The 20,570-nt window shown below is 38.2% G+C and overlaps 1 long non-coding RNA gene across 1 annotated transcript; it reads left to right on the top strand.

Annotated features, from left to right (window-relative positions):
• Positions 1-584: 584 nt before the first annotated feature.
• On the top strand, positions 585-19,598 carry LOC311433958. Its single transcript, XR_014691117.1, has 3 exons — positions 585-661; positions 758-811; positions 19,375-19,598. It is a non-coding gene; the product is annotated as an uncharacterized lncRNA (long non-coding RNA).
• Positions 19,599-20,570: the final 972 nt, after the last annotated feature.

Genomic DNA, 20,570 nt, shown 5'->3' on the forward strand with positions numbered 1-20,570 from the left:
TAATAATAATAATAAAATGACAACACTGGATTTGCATAATCCAGAAAAGAGAAAATTAGGTTAAGAAGTATATTAACTGTATTCAAATCTAATACAGACTGTAGCAGAGAAGAAATCTCTTCTGTATGTCAATTCTGTAATATAAGGCCTTATATTACTGCAAAAGGGATTAAAGTTAAGAGTTAGGAAAAACAGTCCTATGGTAGAGACGGTGAAGGACGGGAACACATTGCTTAAGGAGAGTGTGGAATTACCATCATTACAAGTTTTAAAAACAGCTGTTTTTCTAACAGCTGTCCACAATGTCCTTAGCAGAGCTGATTCTGCCTTGCGGCAATGAAACGTACCGTGTGACCTCTCAAAATCCCTTTTCAACTTCATTTTCTCTGATTGCATGACTGCATTCAAAAAGTTGTTAATCCATCCCCTGTCACATTACATGATAAGTAGAAGTTAAAGGAGAAAGAGTGAACATCCAAAAGAAATATTGCTCTGTTTTCTATGCAATCTAAATCCGAATTTTTCTGATTTCTTCACCACAGTGCCTGAGTGGGAGAAGACAGACTGAGTCATCCTATGCAAGAGTGAGTTGTGCCCCTGGCAGGAACAGTGCCTTTCTCAGAGTTTCAGATTATTTTATGCTTCAGTTTCCTTCTTTCTAGTGAGTATAATTATTTGTCAGTACTAATGATTGTGATTCTCCAGATGGAAGCCATTGCAGAAGTAGTACACCAATACTGTTCTCACATATTGACAGAATTCTGCCCCAGAAGCAGGAAGTGAAGATGGCATCTGAACTCAAATACTTAAGGTAGGCAAAAATATCTTCCTTTAGAATCTTTCCAAAGAACTTATCAAAAAACTGTCTCCTCTGGCAAGGTAGGGAATTTAAGTTATTTCAGCAGCACTGTTTCCCAAGAACTTCAACTACAATGATAAATTAATAATAGCAAGGACTGCTCTTTGGCCTCAGAGTCAAATGCCCAAACCTGGTTCCATTCATGCTATTAAACTACTTTGTCCCCTAAAACACCATCAGGAAGAGTCCATGCTAAGTCCTGAGTTGTGCCAGAAGTTGTTTGGGAATGCATTGATTGACTGTGTGGGGAAACAAGAAAAAATTTTTAGAAAAATAAAAAATCAGAGAGAATTTAACAGTGTAGCTGCTGATTTATGAGTGGCTGGAAATATCACAGAATCACAGAAGTGAAGGTGTTGGAAGGGACCTCAAAAGATCATCGGGTCCAACCCCACTGCCAAAGCAGGTTCCTTAGTGCAGGCTGCCCAGGTAGGTGTCCAGACAGGCCTTAAATATCTCCAGAGAAGGAGACTCCACAATCTCCCTGGGCAGCTTGTTCCACTGCTCCGTCACCCTCACCATGAAGAAGTTCTTTCACATGTTGGTGCGGAACTTCCTGTGCTCTGTCTTGTGGCCATTACTTCTTGTCCTGTCCCTGTAAACCACTGAAAAGAGGTTGGCCAAATCCCTCTGTCTCCCATACCTCAGGGAGGTATACACATTTATACACATTGTATACACATTATACACATATATACTATTTATACACATTGATGAGATCCCCTCTTAGTCTTCTTTTCTCAGTCTTCTTTTCTCCAGGCTGAACAGACCCAGGTCTCTCAGCCTTTCTTCATAGGGAAGATGCTACAAGCCCTGTAGCATCTTTGTGGCCCTCCACTGGACTCTAGTCCTAGTTAATTTACTAGTGTGGAGGTTACATGATGGTTAAAAATGCAATGTAAATTTTATATCTATATTGAATCTCACCATGAATTATGTTAAGTAGATAGAGAATTGCAGTATACATATTGTATATATATATATATATAATACATTTTCCTTCAATGTCAATCTTACTGGCACAAGAGCTGTAGCTGCCTATGTTTGGACAAGTTTCAGTTTTGGTGAAATAGAAGAAATTCCGTATAGCTTTCAAGGAGAGGCTCGTAATCCTGCAGCTGAAGGAGAGTACACCTCAGTGATAAGTGATGTGGCTTTGCATGGAGCAGCTAAGTACGTAGGGAGGAAGGTTGTAAGGAGGCTGATAAATTCCTGCAGATGCAGCTGTAAAGATAATCTTGGTCCAGTTAAAAAAAATAAATTTCACAAGTACCTGAAATGTTCCTTTTCTCATGATAGTTTTATCTGCCCTATAGTGCATTCCTGGGGCATAATCCCTGAGTTTATCTGAGAAACATACTTCAAAAACCTTCCTTAGTATATCAGCAGGGCATTCAAGCAAAGGAATTCACATAAAACCAGGCAGCCCTTCAGGAGATACCTGTTCTTCAGGTAAACACTGCAATGCGACTCATGTTCTCTAGGAGATGAGCCAAAGGAAAAACATCTAGGAAGCACCAATGTAGCAAGAGTAATTAATTGATAAAATATTTCAAGAACTCAATTAATTATTTAACAGTACTACTTAAAAACAACAATAATTAAAAAAAAAAAACAACAACTAGAAAAGTACTCACTTATCAAAGATTGCTGGCAATGGAACAAAAAGGAGGATAGCTAAGGTTTCAATTATGGTGCAAAGAAATTATAAAAACAGTATAAAATAAAATAAAAAAAAAAGTATTATTTACATTTGGGTATAAAAGAAGCTAAAGCAACAAGATAGAAACACAGCAAGAGCTACCAGGTTGAGAACATGTTGTTTTGAGCATATAGCCAAGGTTCGTGGATCAATCATGAACGAGAGGCTAAGGCCCCAGGAGAGCACTTACAGGGAATCTATCCATTTATAGAGACTGTTTTGTTTTAGAGAGGATTGTATGGTAATAATGACTATTATCTATTTTATTTATTTACAGGACAGCCATGGTTACTCAGGCAAGTTTCAGTCTCTGTGTGCAGGGTGCTAAGTGCATGCAAAGCTGTCCACAACTCAAACAGCAAACAATAGCCAGAAATATTCTAGTCTATGTAAGAAGAACAAAGCCACAATTAATGGATGGAAATTCATTAGTGGTTTGCATTGAGCTGTGCAGCACCTCTTGCTAGGATGTGTCATGGACATCCCAAGAAGAAAGAAGCAGAAAGCTTCAAAGGAAGCTAATTCCTTATGCAGTGAACCATAAGGAAGCATTCCTTATGCAGTAGACCTTTGAAGCATCTTCCCAAATGATGTTGTAGATGCAAAAACTTAAGTGGCTTGAAATGGTCACTGTACAAGAGCATGAGAATAAAATAAAATAAAATAAAATAAAATAAAATAAAATAAAATAAAATAAAATAAAATAAAATAAAATAAAATAAAATAAAATAAAATAATAACAAAAACAAACAAACAAACAAAAAAACAGCTGAGGACTACTGAGTAGATAAATCATGTCAAACTTAGGAAATCCCCTAAAATTGTTGAAAGCTGGGAGAGTATTTGGGGAAGTATCATTTAGACTTCCCTGCTTTTGCTATTCTTTAGGTGTCCCTTACAGACAGTGTTGGAGATGGTATGTCTGTTTTTATGACCTTATGTACTAGAGCAGCAGCTGATTACCATCCTGATTCATATATGGACTATGTCCAAGGTGCACATATCTGGGTCTTGTGTAACAAGGACCACATGGCACCACATGGAAAAAAAGAGTATAACATGTTAGTTTTCCTCTTTCACTTTTCTTCCACCCCTCCTCCTCAGCAATACTATGTAAGCAGCTGTTTTTGTTACTCTTCCTTGGGCCAAAGAATGAATGATGTCTGTGTTGCTTTGAAGGAATTCCTCTTTGAACTCCTTTTTGAATTCCTTCCTAAAGGTCATGCATCCTTGCATGGAAAGCAGAAAAGTTGAAGTTTATGGACATAATTCAGATTATCCACATTAAAATTGGGGATTGACATTTACTATATATTTACAGTGTCAAGAAACAAGGCTGAGGCTCTGGGGACAAGTCCCTTACATTTTGCTAAAATGGAAAAACAAAGGAGTCATATTAAATTAAGTTGGCATGTACTTTTATTTTATTACTATTTCCTAAAATTTTCAATATTATTCACATACAGCAAAAAGAAAAATTAAAACAAAACAAAACAAAACAAAATAATAAAATAAAATAAAATAAAATAAAATAAAATAAAATAAAATAAAATAAAATAAAATAAAATAAAATAAAATAAAATAAAAAACGCTGTCATTACAAAGCTTGCAATGTTGCTTATATGATAATTAATGATAAGAAGATCATTCAGTAGAAACAAACAGCAGCACATAGAACTGCCGCTTCGGACAAACACCAGCTGTTCTGTTTACGTTTTAGCCAAGCACCAAAGGGAACTGTTCATATTTTTTCTTATGGCAGAGCATAAAACATAAAGGTTTTTTTGCTGATTTTGCATCTGCATATATACACATACATACATATTTATATTCCAATACACATATAAATTTTCACAGCTATCTGTCTATCTAAGAATAGCTACTGTGTGTGTTATGCTTACTGATGTATGGGTTAAGTAGTTAGAAATCATTATTTTTTTAATACCTTAAATGCAGAATGTAAGTACGCAACAAAACAGTGTAGATGTAATAAAAGGGTTAAATAAAAAGCTGTGACAGACAAACTCTGTCCCACCAGAAGCTAGCTAATTTATGAGGTTTTCATTGAGTTTAGAAGAGGTTATGTATTATGCTACTTTTCATTGACTTTTATTTTGCTTTTTGTTTTCCTGTAGTGAATACTTCATTTTTTTTTCCAGAATATCATTAGTCTAATGAGCAGAATGGCTCTTGCATATATGAAGTTTTGCATACTTATAGTAGATAAGATTTGGAAGTTTGATCCTAGCTTGGTCCCTGGGTGGCTTCAGGGGCGACAGTGGGGTCTCCTAGCACAGAGGAGGGGGTTCCACATAAGGAAGCGAGGGCTCCAGGGGAGGCGACCTGGCAGCAGGGCAGGCAGTCACAGGCTCAAGCAGCATAATAAAATGGATGATCAGGTGAACGGTAAAGCAGTACAATTAAAAGAAGAGGAAGAACCAATGGACACTTCCACTGTAACTCACACTCTCATAGAACACTACAAGACTGATAGAGGCAGGCCTCTCACAGAAGGTGGCACAGAGACTTGATGAACGGGGTTTCAGACGGGGTTGGTAGCTTATGTTAATCTTCATGAACAATCAATTGATGTTCTCAGGGAACTTAATGAAAAAAGAGTCCTCTCTGTATTACAGTAGTTTGAAGTGACCTGTCGCATGTATAGTAAAAATGTGCATTTTTATGTGGAGTTATGAAGACCTACAGGCGAAGAGAGAAATGAAACTGCAAAGTACAGGAATCAACAAAGGTACCAGATGAAGATCATGGTTTTGCTAGAGAGGACTGTTTATACTTTGGATGTCACTACAGAACCTTTCAATAATTAAAGGAGTCTTATAAAAAAGATGGAGAAGGACTCTTTACTTGGGTAGATAATGACAGGACAAGGGGAAATGGTCTTAAACTAAAAGAGGATAGATTTAGACTACACATTAGGAGGAAATTCTTCACTTTAAGGAGTGAGGCACTGGCACAGGTTGCCCAGAGAAACTGTGGATGCCCCATCCCTGGAGGTAGTCTAGGCCAGGCTGGATGGGGTCTTGGCCAACCTGATTTGTGGGTAGCAAACCTGGCTATGGCAGGGGGTTAGAGTTAGATGATCTTTAAGATCTCTTCCAACCCAAGCCATTCTATGATTCTATGATTGGTTTCTCCGTCTTTGTGTATATGTTTATACATATATGTATATATTGTATTCACATACCTGCACAAATCTGTACATGTTAGATGTTTGGATAACACTGCATATTCTTGAAAGATATAATTAAATCACATGGAAGTGTCTTTTATTTTTATTTTATTTATTTTTAAGGCTGCTGCTATTAATGAAAATCCAGAAATATATATGTAGATGTATATATATTCTTGCAATCTTTTAAATACTAGGGGGTTAACAGGTTCAAAATAATTCATGTTCTGCTTCCAATTGGACTGGAATCCAGCTACAATCACTAGATCACAAAGGCTTTGTGTGTGTGTGTGTGTGTCTAAATGTACAAGTCAGTTTAAACACAGAACATATTTTTAAAATTAAGTCTTAATTTCCAGCTCCATATTTGCTAAAATAAATAAAGTTTACAGTATGAATGTATAAGTACAGCTTGAAATCATGGAAATAAGTTTGACTTAAATGAAAGCTCAAGTTCACATATTTTCCAGCTTATACCTGGAAAATATCAGCTTTTATTGCAACTTATCTGTAAGGTCTGTTTTATAAGAATTAATGCAAATAATAAGAGTGAAATTGAGATTAGAACACCATGATTTCTCTCCACATGAAAATGTTCGAATTTTTCAGACCAATGTACTATTATTGTCCATGAGCCTGGAAACAAACCCTGATATAAACACAGAATCCAAACCACAGAACATGACTTGTTTAAAAAGTTAAATTCTGTGAAGTAAGGCAGGAAACAAGATTTATCCTTCTGGGAATTTTTTGGCATGAGCAAGGAACTAGGCATGCTCAGTGCATGTCATATCCTTCATCTATCACTGCTCTCTGAAGTAAATCAATTTTTTTTTTTTTTTAAACTCAAACCAAGGGAAGGCAACGCAGTCACCATCTGAAATGTGTAGAAATCCTTCTGTTTGACATGGCATTAAACAGAAGAAGGCAAATTACAGTGTGTTGCCTTAAGGATTATTGTTGCACATTTTGTGCCTTCTGGCTGTGGCAGTGTTTGTTCCTCCAAGTGAAATTAGTTGGGTCCAAGCCATTTTGCAACATTGTAAAAATAAATTGCTGTACTTGATAAGTGAATGTTAAACTTGTCACTCTAAACTAACTGCAAATTGTTCTTAGTGTCTTCAGGGTAAACTGGCAATCTCCAATTTGCACTACTCAGAAGGTCAGTTCTCTCACTTTGAAGCCAAGTTTAGGCTATAGCTAGGGAACCAGAGCAAACACTTGTCCAGGAGAAGAACTTTTCAAACACAGTTCAAATCTTCCAAATTATACTATATCAGGTTAGAAACTTGGGATCACACTAACACTTATATAACATCATGTTACAAATGTAGGACAACAGTATTCAAAAATTGAGATAACCTGAAGTGTTTTCATATGAGGTTGGAGAGGATGAATGTCCTCCTACAAGAATAAAAAATAAGAAGGAAAATGGTCTTTTATTGTCCAATTTTGTTGTATAGACAACAGTGCTTACCTCTCGTGAATTCTCAATTTGAATGGTGTACCTTCCTGCAATCACCAGCAGGGTGAAAAGAAGGAAAAAGTGGAATGAAACCACATTTATGTGAGTGAAATTTGGGAATTAGGTCCCTTAGAAACAGCCTGTTTGGCAGTCCACAGCTGAAATGAAATGCCCTTTTTTCTCATTTAACCTTGTAAATCTGGGAATCAGTCAGTCAGTCAGACAGTCAATCAATCTTTCTGTTGGAAAGTCCCACTTCATAAAATCAACATGTCCCTTGGGGAAAATGGCATTTTGCTAAAATAACAAGCATTTTATTTTTTACATGGAAAAACTGAAATGGCATCTTCCTTATTACCCACCTCAGAATGCCTGCACAGAAACAGTTCAGAGGATTACTGAGTCCAGGCAGGCCTGCTGGAGGAAAGGTTCAGGGGTGGAGAACTAAGTTCCAGCATTCCCGGGGTTGTGCTTCTATCCAGCCACTCCTCAAGGACCTGGCTTTGTCTAGAAATTGAGCAAGTGGCTGCTCACATGTCTGCAGAAGGTCATTAACAGATCCACGAGTGCACCTGGAAATCTTTGTCCACGTTTGGCATATAGGGGAAGAAAGAATTGCTTGAGTTCTACTTTTAAGGGAAGCTTAAAAATAAAATCTTCTGAGGAAAATAATGGTTGCATTTTTGTCTAATTTATTATTAAAGAATTAATAAAATAATATCACATAGTAGGTTTGAGAGTGAGTGAAGAAAAGAGTCAAAAGTATGTTGTGTTTGGAATATCTCTCCTCTGCTTGAGTTTTGAAGGCAGGTTCTTGTTTTCTTGGTTGGTCTGTTTTCTGGCAGGACCAGTGCAAAATCTGCATCTTCTTAGAGGGTGTAGAGGAAAGAAAAGTTTTCCAACACATGCTAATTATAGGGCAATGCAGACTTTTTTTGCACTGCTTACTACTAGTCTCATGTGACCTGAGTGGGTGAGACAGTAGTTTAGAAACAGCCTGTGCAATCTCAGGCCCCTCTCTTCCAAGACTGCAACTGCATATGCTTGTTCCAGCAGTGGCTTTTGAGATAATGGATACCTCCTCTGGGACCTGGATGAAGCCCAAGATTGAGTTACTATAGCAACAAATTTCATGAACTCATTGCCAGTAAATATTATGGCTATTGGTTACTGAAATCTAGGGTAAGTCATTATTCATGGCCTTAGTATCAAATATAATGAGGAAGGATATTTAATAATGACTTTTCTAGACCGGTTGTCGCAAGTTGCTTCAGGCAGTTCACAGCAGTTTAAAGTACATAATTAAACACAAACAACAGTGATCTGTAATACTGTGAAAATGTACACTGCGGTTCAGTTATTATGGCACTGTAAGACAAGTTGAGGGCTTAAAGTGGAAGCATTTCTTCTTCAGAAAGAAAGAAAGACAAAATAGGTCTTAAGAGTTTAAAATAAATATCCAAGAAGGCAAGGATAATAATAAATTGGTTGTGGAAGCTTGGTGAGTTTGTCCCTGAGGCACCACTACATTGTGAGTAAAACATTACCTTACTCTCTGCTTTACCATGCTTTGCTGAAAACTCATACAATAAAGTCTCAGGCACACAAACTGCAATTGTCTCATGAGACAATAAGAAATAGCATTAAGATTAATTCTATTGCAAGTAACTGGAAGCTGGTGCATTATCTGCTGCAGCTTCCAGAGACTGAGCTGCATTCACAGTGGAAATGAATTTTAGAATCATTAAGGTTGGAAAAGACCTCCAAGATCATCTGGCCCAACCATTCTCTTACCACCAACACCACCCACTAAGCCATGTCCCAAAGCATCATGTCCAATCTTTCCTTAAATACCCCCAGGGACAGTGACTCTGCCACCACCCTGGGCAACCCATTCCAATGCATATCCACTTTCTCTGAGAATAAATTACTCCTAATTCCCAACCTGAACCTCCCCTGGTACAACGTGAGGCCATTCCCTGTAGTCCTATCACTAGTTATTTGCTTGAAAAGGCTAACCCCCAGCTCCCAGGCAATAAGGAGCAATAAGATCTCCCCTTAGCCTCCTCTTCTCCAGATCAAACAACCCCAGTTCCCTCAGCTGCTCTCCATAAGTCTTGTGTTCCAGACCCTTCACCAGCTTCGTTGCCCATCTCTGGGGGCACTCCAGGGCCTTGGTGTCCTTTTTGCAGCGAGGGGCCCAAAACTGAACACAGTACTCTAGGTGCGGCCTCACCAGAGCTGAGTACAGCAGGACCTCCCTGGTCCTGCTGGCTTATGCTGTTGCTGATACAAGCCAGAATGCCATTGGAAGAAGCACCTTGTAACAATATTCTGGTACAACTAGAATTCCTGTTCTCACTACACTTCCAATTAACTGAACTTTCATCCAAGTACATTATTTCTTTCATCTTAAGAAAAAAAAAAATATTTCTGAAATATTTTGCAGAATTATCTTTGAATGGTTAGCAATAAATGTGAGGAAGCATGATTTGTCTCTTCATAGATATTCTTTGCAAGTGAAATACTGTGTAATGCTTTATACTAACAACTAAAACAGCAACAAAAATTAATAACATAAGGTTATTTTGTTCACTGCCATGATGATAAAAATCTGAAACAAAAAACTGACAAACTGACAGATCAGGGCAGTATAAGAAAGTCTCACAGATACTGTGAGTTGTAGAAAAACAAGATGTAAGTAAATAAATTAATACACTGGGAGTACTTTTGCTTTGCCTCCTAGTTTCTGAGCCACCACAATGCATGCAGGTTATCTAGTCAAAGCTTTCTGTGCCATCATAATGTCTAAAAATTTTTTATTTTAAATCGAACTGGGATTCTCACCTTGTCATTCATTACAAGGGACTACATTTTATGTAAAGCAAAAAATAACAAGATAATTTTTGGTAAGATCAGGGATCAAAGGCACAATGTGAAATTTAACACCTTTCACTCCACACACACACACACGAAAGATAGAAGGATCAATGCCTGAAAACAAAACAAAACAAAGTCAAATTTATTATTATGATGGGGAAAGCCATGTGGCCCACTTGGGCTGGTGGAAGCCCCCTTACTTTTTTTTTTTTTTTTTTTTTTGCTGCTTTATTGCTTTTCTGGGTATGGACAATAAAACTTGATTTTCTACTGCAAAATTTGAGGGGTAGGAATAAATTTCAATATTTTATTTCCCATGGCCAGCTCTGCTCACTTCCCATTGACATTTCCTCTGCCAAGGGTGGCATTGAAAAAGAGGGTGCTCCTGTAAGGGGCAAAGGGAGCTGTTGCTTACTATAGCCTCATGCTTTAGAGGTAAGCTGCAAGAAATCCTGTTAAATGAAAACTGAATACTCTTTCTACTGTCTCAATGTGCTGTCTCGTGTCTGTGCTTGTCTGGGGCTTGAGAGCTTGGCCTGCAAATGTTCAGACATAGCATTCCTTGCTAGACTTAGCATGGGACAGATCTGGAAAAGACAGAATTTTAGAGTATGCAGGAGTCCAAGCTAAAAGATACAGCTAATGAAGGCTACTCCTTAATCCCCTGTCCTGCTATCAGGAGGATGGTCTCTAAAGACCAAAAACCTGGAGAGCACCTGCATTGCATTTTAAGATGGCATGAAGTAGTATAAGAAATATAAGCAAGCTGTACTGACTTAATCTTCTTTTTGTCTCAGTGGAGGGAATGGAGGGAGCAGAGGCCAGAAAGAAGCAGATGAGAAATTGGGAGCTCAGGCAGGGCTGCAAAAGACAGAGGCTGCAGGGAAAAGCCACCATTTTGTGATCAGGGTGGACCTGTTCTGCTGTCTGCTTCTCTATTCCATGGATGTGGTGAAGGTATGAGTTACCGGGGGTGGAGCTGTGGTTGCAGATTATACCACAGCTCAGTTGATGCATGATACTAGTTAAGTAGCAGCAGCTTGATCGCGTGTCTAAGCTGTAATTGGTGTGGCTTTGTCTACTGTGGTGCTATCTGATCTGGTAAAGGAGATGACAAATATATGGATTTATTTAATTTCTTCATTTACATTTACAATAATTTGAAAAGATGCCTTTCCCAGGCATCTAGCCTCCTCCTCCTCCCCCCCCCCCCCCCCCCGACATCGTTAATAATTCTATAAAATAAAAGCACCATTAAAATAATCATTTCCACATGCACTGAGCCAGCCAGCTGCCTTCTGAAACTCCATCCCACCCCTTTATCATTGTGGGAAGCCTACAATCAGCCCTCTCCAAAAACTGTATCGAACAAATGTCTGGACAGGGTGATGCTACATAGTGAGGCTGTATAATGTCTCCACGGAAGGCACAATGCTTTTTCAGACCAAAAATAGATAGGGTGAAATTATGTCATTTACAACCTGTAATCTGTAGCTCTCTTTGAGCTAGGTGCCAACAACAAGTTCCCAGTACTACTGCTGTCTCTCCTCATCACTTAATAGTTGTTTCTACCAGCATTTTAACTACATTTATTATTTTAAATTCCCTCATAGCCAGATTTTCACTATCAGCTGCCACTCTGCACTGAGGATAGGGCAGCTCACCGCTGACATGTTATAACAAAACTCTTTGCTAGTGATCTCAGAGTAGAGATCTGTTTGTCCTACTAGCATTTTGTTGCAGGGTCTCCAGCACCATGACTTTTTCTGCAAAGGGATCATACGAGCTTTGTCTTATGTGAATTTATTTCAAACTGTACCAAAGGTAATACGATAGAATGATAAAATCAGTGAACCATCTCTCATTTTCTACCTCTGTCTACAGTCCTGTAGAAATATCATCTCTGAAGCCAAATTGTATGAGGGATACCAGAGGAATGGTAGAGTCCATCAAGAGAAAATTATTAATGTAGCTTGATGAATTGAAGGCTGAAAATATATCTGCTCATAAACACATATGAATATAAAATAAAATAAAATAAAATAAAATAAAATAAAATAAAATAAAATAAAATAAAATAAAATAAAATAAAATAATAAAATAAAATAAAATAAAATAAAATAATAAAATAAAATAGGTAAAAAATAAATGGATTAAAATTGGCAAAGAATTCCTTCTCACCACTTTATAAACATCAAATGGGTTAGTGAACAGTCTCTCAGGAACTACAGTAAGGGCAAACCAGCCAACCAAACAACAGCAACAACAACAAAATAAATAACTCAGAAAAATCACGTGCAATAAGAGGGATATGCTTTTGATTCCCCAAATCAGACCTTCCTATAACATAGTTGTAGTGGAAAAAAATATTAAAATATAAATTGTGTTAAAGCATGTTTATATGTTGAATATATCACGTTAATACTTAACGTCTTTCTTAGCAATATTATATTGTACAATGTCAATAACCACTTATATACACTATAATAGACTTTCATGTACTGAAGAGTTTGTAATTGGATGTCCTCAGTCAGCTCTTGTATTGGCATGTCCCCTGGAGTTCATGAGTATTATTCAGAGGCTCCTCTACCCAGCTGTAAATCTGTCCCAGAACAATGACAAAAGGTGCAGAGCCAGTATAGGGAAGTCATGATTGTATGCATTCGTTGAATGTGCAATGTAGATGTATGATAGCAGTAATTAAACAGAAGCCCCAGAGGTGGTTTAACTGGTTCCCTCAGAAGTGCCAAGGTAAAGCAGATCCTGCTCTCAGAGAGGAGGAGTAGGTGAGTGGCAGAGATTTCTTCCCAGCTTGGTTACTCTGCTGTAGCCTTGTAAGCACTAACATGTCTTTCCAGTTTTCTATTTCATCTTCTGCTTTCCTGTTCACTTATAAAGGACTTCAGTAAGTTATGATTTCACTCAGGTTTTATTAGTCCTCCCAGGTCTGGGGACTAGCAGTGTATCAAGACCAAGAGATGACAATATATATACATATATATGTATATATATAATTTTATAAATATATAATTTTATAAATACATATATTTATTATCACTATAAAATTAAAAATATAATTACATATATATAATTTACTAAGAATTTACTAAATATGAAATTATTTTTCCTTCTGAAAACCACTGTGCTAAAATAGGAAAATGTTTCCTTTTCTGCTAGTTTTGTGATTACTATGAATAGGGGTAGTAAACTCCCAATATGTAGAACAAAACCTCGCTTTTCAAAAGGGGCAAATTGATGTAACCTAAAGTAATTCAAGAAACACAAGCATTTCCTTCATTTTTTCCCCTCAGCAGGAAAGAGAGTTCCTAGGGAGGTTAATGAAGATCAGCTGAGTTTTGGAGAAGGTCTATAGCTAAATGTCCCTACATTGCACATTTCTAAAGATCTCATACTACTAGCTTGAAGAATAATTCTACCATGTAGACATCCACTCTGAGGAGACGAGCATGAAAAAGAAACTCTCTTTCACGTGATTCTTTCCTCTGGTTCCTCCAATATGGCTCTCACCTGTGCCAAGAAAGACTTCAACTTCTCTAATTTAAAAAAAAATAACACCTGCCGAGAGACAGTAGGGAATCAGGCCTATATTTATTAGTGTGTTTCTATTTCACACAAGAAAAACTTTTAATAATGGAGAGAAGCAAATGATATTTCTCCTACAACCCCAGTTTTCTTTAGGCTCTATGTTGAGCCAAAGAATTTTTTTCCACCGATATCTCCTTCCTTCAAGCGGGATCCTCTTGGACTGATACCTACATTTTCTGAATTTTTCCTATTATCTTTGCTAAATATCAAATATCATACTTGTGTCAATTTGAAGTATCATGACTTTTGTGTACTATTTCTTCTCTCATTTCTGATGAACTGCACTCACTGTTGAATAATACTAGTGGTAAAGATTTCTCACAGCAATAGCAATACTTATTCTGTCTATCCTTATGAGCCTTCTATTCTTATGAGCCATCTAGAATAGGCTTGTGATTTTTTGTTTGTTTTGTTGTTGTTTTGTTTGTCTGTTTCCCATGATTAAGACACCATTAAACAATAAGTATATCTCAGGAGGTGTCACAAGAGCCCAAGATGATACGCCCTGCAGCATGAACATTGCCAGAAATGCTGAAGTGTGCTAGCCCTAATCATTATGCACACCAGACACTCTTCATTATTTGTGTTTAGGGTAATAATAACCATTCCCTAAAACAGAATCTTTTACTTATGCAGAGGTAATGAAATTGACCATATGATCATCTTATGTGCATAACTCACAGAAGTTTCAAAATTCTCGGAAAAGAAATACTTAAAATGAAAAACAATCTACATTTCTTTTTCTTTTCCATTAACTAAAATCTTCTATGACAGTGACCCAAGTAAAAGTATTTTTTCCTAATTCCGTATGAATTTCATTGTCATTATATACACAATTTGCACAGCTACACCGTTCATATGAAACAAGCTGGCATGTTGCATTTAACTTTCTGCTTCATTGGCTTTCTTCCCATTCACAGCTCCTGGAGACTCCATAAGAACTATCCTAAGGATCATGGCAAAGAACAGTATATCTACAAATGACAAAGGACTAGGAAAGAAGGTTGGGCAAGTGGTTTGCTAAAAGAACAACAGTTTCAGAGAGTATTTGTTGCTAGACCATAGATCAGTATAATTGCCTAGTGCTGGCTTCAAAAGACCACCATCTTGTAAATATTGTAGAACAGAGAGAGAGAAACTCATCTCAGAACACAGACAGTATTTGGAGACATCACAGTACAGATTTAATGTAAAGACATAAATCTCAGGTCATTATTTTTCCTTTTTCACTTTTTTTTTTTTTTTTTCCCTTTGGCTTTCTCTATGCTGAATTCAACTCAATTCTGAGCTGAACCAATACAATTACCCACTCAGCAGGCCCAGATATTGTGTTTATGCAGAGGTCTACTACAAAAAGTTGATTTCTTCCCAAAACACTTCTCTCTCTCTCTCCCCCTCCTTCCCCTTCCTCCATCCCAAGGGGGGATCCTCAGTGCCTAATTTAGATAAGGCATTCAGCTTTTATAGAATAAAGGCATGGGAGATGAATCCTAAACATAGCAACAGTTCCAAGTTTGTTGGGTGGCAAGCAGATGGTCACACAAGTGCCAAACGCATTGTTGAATGCTACATTGTGCACTCAGTTTACTGTCAACACTTTAGTCATTACATTGGCACTAATAGGATCTTGAAGGAGTCAATATGTTGTTACTAAACTTTTATGCCTTCAATATTTGGAGTTAATTTGAGGAACTCTGCAATTTTCTTGATTTTCTCTGTATGTTCAAGATAGGGGTAACTCACTTAAAGGGAATGAGAAAATTATCCAAAGTAATAAAAAGAAAAATATAGGCCCTGGAGAAAAAGTCTTCACAAGAAGAGTTAAAGTCTGGAACAGGTTACTCAAAAAGGGTGTGGAGTCTCCTTTTTTGGGGATTTTCAAAACCTTATAGAATAAGACCCCTGGAAGCATAATTTAATTTTGAAGTTAGCATACTTTTAAGCAAGCGGTTAGATTCATGACTTCCAGAGGTCCTTTCCAACCTCAGTCTTTCTATGATTCTCTGAAGGAATTTCTTCACGCTTTTGAGATGGTGCCAACATGATCTTGGGAAGAACAGACTTTCAAGTTCCCTTCTTTCTTGTCCTCTCAGGGCCTGGGTTTGCAAACCTTCAGGTATGCTGCAATGACCATTTCTTCCCAGAGACTTTTAATGACCTTGTGGGTCTATAGACAGAGGTACTGTAGTCTGAAGGATTTAGATGAAGTTTAATGACATAGTCAGGTAGCACTTCTAAGAGAGGATATTCAAATGCACACAGTATTGGCCTAAATAGTTCCACTGACATCATCGTGTGTTTTACCATGGATGTGAATAGCAGCAGTGTCAAGGTTAAAGCCTAGTACTTTAGAAAATCCTGTCAAAAGTTCTTCTGGGAAAGTCTATGGTTTAGAAAACCCATAATTAGAAACTTAATGAATCAAACTATCGCAATGAACATTGTGGATTTCCTAACTAGGGATATTAAATTTTAGGAGGTGCCTCTAACTTCCGACAGCCACCAGAGAAATCAAAATAATAAGTAAATTTCCAAAGTTCCCTCTCCAAAAACTATGGCAACAAGATGAAAGAGGCATAAACATGTTCTGCAATATTAGATCTACAAAACAAACAACAAAAACCTACAAGCCTTCAAAAAGACTTCAATACTACCAATAAAAATACAGACTAATTTGAATAATTTTTCAAAATGACAGCTGTTTCACTAATGAATCACTAAAATATTTTTCATTCAGTCAAACAATATTTTAGAAATTGTGGTACATAAAAAGGATATCTCTTGCTGTGCAGAGTAACATAATATCTGCTCCATGGAGTAGGAAACTTTAATGATATATGCAGTTTTGTTATTAAAAGTGAGTTATATATTTTGCTGTACAGTGGAAAATTGTGACCCAGTATAACATATCTTCACATTGTTTATAACTTGAGGAAAATCAACATTCTGGGTTCTCAGTTCACACAGTAGGAATTACATTTATTTTGGCCAAATGTAATTTATATAACTGCAAGGAACAATAAAACATGAACTTTATAGTGTTTTCTTACCTAAAAATAATATAGAGCTTGTAAAAGTGAAGAGATTATTATTGTAAAGAAAAAGACAGTAACTTAAAAGCTGAAGCTCATTTTACAGCTATGTAAAACTTATCCCAGCTCAAATATTAAGGCACCTGTGTCTGCATTTTCATTTGAACCCAGTAATCTCTGATAGTAAACTTTGTTTTCTCAGTAGCAGCAATCACTGCTGCAGTAAAAACTTGCTTTATACACCATGCACCTTTTCTTACTTATCAGGAAGCAGGATTCACTGAAGTCCTGAGGAACTCTGTAGAGATTTGTGCCCTCCAGCAGTATGGTTATGGGTAAACAAGAAGTCAGTCATTCACAGGTCTCCTATCCTATCCTATTCTGTCCCATCCCATCCTTTCTTAATTTGTTCAGCTATACTAACACATTGCACAGCATCAGTGCACAAGTGTAAACAGTGGAGCTGGATCTTGATCATCTCTGCAGTAGAGTGGTTTGAATAGCCCCCAAAAAATCTATTTTGAATAATTCTTGGGGAATTTACTGTCTAGACTGGTTACATCAGATGGTGACCCGTCACTAGTGGGGTTCCCCAAGGCTCCATTTTAGGAGCAGTCCTCTTCAATGTTTTCATAAATAATTTGGATGTAGGATTTGAACGTTTTTTGATCAAGTTCACAGACAATACCAAATTGGGTGGAGCTGTTGACTCCATCAAGGGAGTTGAGGTCTTGCAGATCTGGAGATCTGGAGATCTCCAGATTGAGATCTGGACAAATTAGAGAGCTGGGCAATCACCAACAATATGAAGTTTAACAAGAGCAAGTGCTCGATTCTACACCTCGGAAGAGGCAACCCTGGCTATATGTACAGGCTGAGGGATGAGATGCTGGAGAACAGACCCACAGATAAGGATCTGAGGGTTCTAGTCAACAGCAAGCTGAACATGAGCCAGCAGAGTGCTTTGGCAACCAGGAGGCCAACCATACCCTGGGGTGCATCAGACACAGCATTGCCAGCTGGTTGAAGGAAGAGGTTGTCCTGCTCTGGTGTGGCCTCAGCTTGAGCACTCTGTGAAGTTTTGAGTGCCATAGTACAAGAAATACATAAAACTGTTAGAGAGTATCCAAAGGAGGGCTATGAAGATGATAAGGGCCTGGAGGGCAAAACATATGAGGAGTAGCTGAAATCATTTGGTTTGTTCAGCCCAGAGAAGAGGAGACTGAGGGGAGGCTTCATCACAGCCTGGAGATTCTTCATAAGACAAGTGGAGGAGCTTGTGCTGAGCTCTGCTCTCTGGAGACAGTAGGAACCAGAGGAAATGGCTTGAAGCTGCAACAGGAGAAGGTTAGGCTGGATGTTAAGAAAAGGGTCTTCACTGTGAGGGTTGCTGGACACTGGAACATACTCTCCTGGGAGAAGTGGCACTGAGCCTGTCGGAGCTCAAGAAGCATTTGGACAATGCTCTCAGACACATGGTCTGATTTTTTTGGGTGGTCCTTTGGGGACCCAAGAGTCAGACTCGATGATCCTTGTGGGTTGCTTCCATATTCCAATGGGTTTTTCAAATAACCTTCATGAAGCTATACAATACCACGTGAAAGACTGGAGATGGCTGAGTCACACCTCTCTGAAGATAAGTGAATGGGAGTTGAGTGGTCCAGAGAGCTGATCACTTCTGTTGCAATATTTCATCTGCTCATCAGATATGTTGGTTGTACACATCTGGTCCATGCATATACAGTAGCCACCTGTTCAGAGTGGATTATTTGGTTCTAAATGGGCCAAAACTATTGGTCTAAAGTCCTTGTTCTTATTTGCTACTCTAAAACAAACAATGTATTATTAATCATTACAAATCATCCAAATCTGTTATGGAATACTCTGTTTTGGAGTAATAGCAGATTCATTGATAAAACTTTTTTTGTGGTTTTGGAAACTGCATTCCTGATGTAATATTCATAGATATGGTATTCTGCACACAGCGTTAGGCACCTGCAGGAGACATCTAAATTAGATATCTACAGAAAGAGACAAGTACCAGCAAGGGATGAATCAACCTAAAGTTGAGAAATCTTCTGGATAAGTTTGTTTCTCACTGCTAGAGACAGAATAAGCCCTGGATCATATTTACTTGCCACAAAATCATATATAAAGTATCTACACTCTACACTAGACTGCTAAAATAAGTTTATGTTTGTTTGTTTGTTTGTTTGTTTGTTTTTTAGTATTAATGTTCAGGAGCAAGTGAAATGTTTGAAAAGTCACTGCTGTTTTTCACAATACACAGAAATTAGGAAAACATTCTTTACCATGAAGGTGGTCAAACACTGGAACAGGCTCCCTAGTGATGTGACTCCCATGGCTGCCAGTGTTCAAGAGGCATTTAGATAATGCCCTCAATAACACACTTTAACTTTTGTTTAACCCTGAAGTGGTCAGGCATCTGGACTTGATGATATTTATAGGTCCATTTGCTCATTTGGTCAATTAATACCTTACTGAGAATAACTATTGATTGTTTAATGATAGGTGACAATTATGAAGCAGGATGAATGGAAAATTGGTTTACTTGCATTGTTAAAACAGTAACCAATATACACATTAAAATATTCACATAATTCTGATTATTTTTAACAGAAAATTCGAAGAAGGAGAAGGAGGAGAAGGAGAAGGAGAAGGAGAAGGAGAAGGAGAAGGAGAAGGAGAAGGAGAAGGAGAAGGAGAAGGAGAAGGAGAAGGAGAAGGAGAAGGAGAAGGAGAAGGAGAAGGAGAAGGAGAAGGAGAAGGAGAAGGAGAAGGAGAAGGAGAAGGAGAAGGAGAAGGAGAAGGGGAAGGGGAAGGGGAAGGGGAAGGAGAAGGAGAAGGAGAAGGAGAAGGAGAAGGAGAAGGAGAAGGAGAAGGAGAAGGAGAAGGAGAAGGAGAAGGAGAAGGAGAAGGAGAAGGAGAAGGAGAAGGAGAAGGAGAAGGAGAAAGAAGGAGAAGGAGAAGGAGAAGGAGAAGGAGAAGGAGAAGGAGAAGGAGAAGGAGAAGGAGAAGGAGAAGGAGAAGGAGAAGGAGAAGGAGAAGGAGAAGGAGAAGGAGAAGGAGAAGGAGAAGGAGAAGGAGAAGGAGAAGGAGAAGGAGAAGGAGAAGGAGAAGGAGAAGGAGAAGGAGAAGGAGAAGGAGAAGGAGAAGGAGAAGGAGAAGGAGAAGGAGAAGGAGAAGGAGAAGGAGAAGAAGGAGAGTGATGCCATAGGAAAAAATATACTAAATTTTCCACAGAAAAATGTGGAAACTTTTCTAATAGAAAGGTCTTATCTCTACAAAGCTGAGTTACAGTGCAATATTTGTTCTTCTTCCTCCTTTCATTTTCTATTGTTAGTTATTGTCAGTTTTGTTGGGTTAAAAACTGGCTGGGTAGCCAGGCCTAAAGAGTCATGGTGAATGGAATTAAATTCAGTTGGAGGCTGGTCACTAGTGGAGTCCCCCAGGGCTCAGTACTGGGGCCAGTTCTCTTTAATATCTTTATCAATTATCTGGATGAGGGTATCAAGTGCACCCTCAGTAAGTTTGCAGACAACACCAAGTTAGGTGCATGTGTCGACCTGCTTGAGGGAAGGAAAGCTCTGCAGGAGGATCTGGATAGGCTGCACTGATGGGCTGAGGTCAACTGCATGAAGTTCAACAAGGCCAAGTGCCAGGTCCTGCACCTAGGGCGCAACAAACCCAAGCAGAGCTACAGGCTGGGAGAGGAGTGGTTGGAAAGCTGCCAGGCAGAGAAGGACCTGGGAGTGATAGTTGATAGTCGGCTGAATATGAGCCAGCAGTGTGCTCAGGTGGCCAAGAGGCCAACA

The sequence above is a fragment of the Aythya ferina genome (genome assembly GCF_964211825.1).
Source record: "Aythya ferina genome assembly, chromosome: 3".
Taxonomy (NCBI): domain Eukaryota; kingdom Metazoa; phylum Chordata; class Aves; order Anseriformes; family Anatidae; genus Aythya; species Aythya ferina.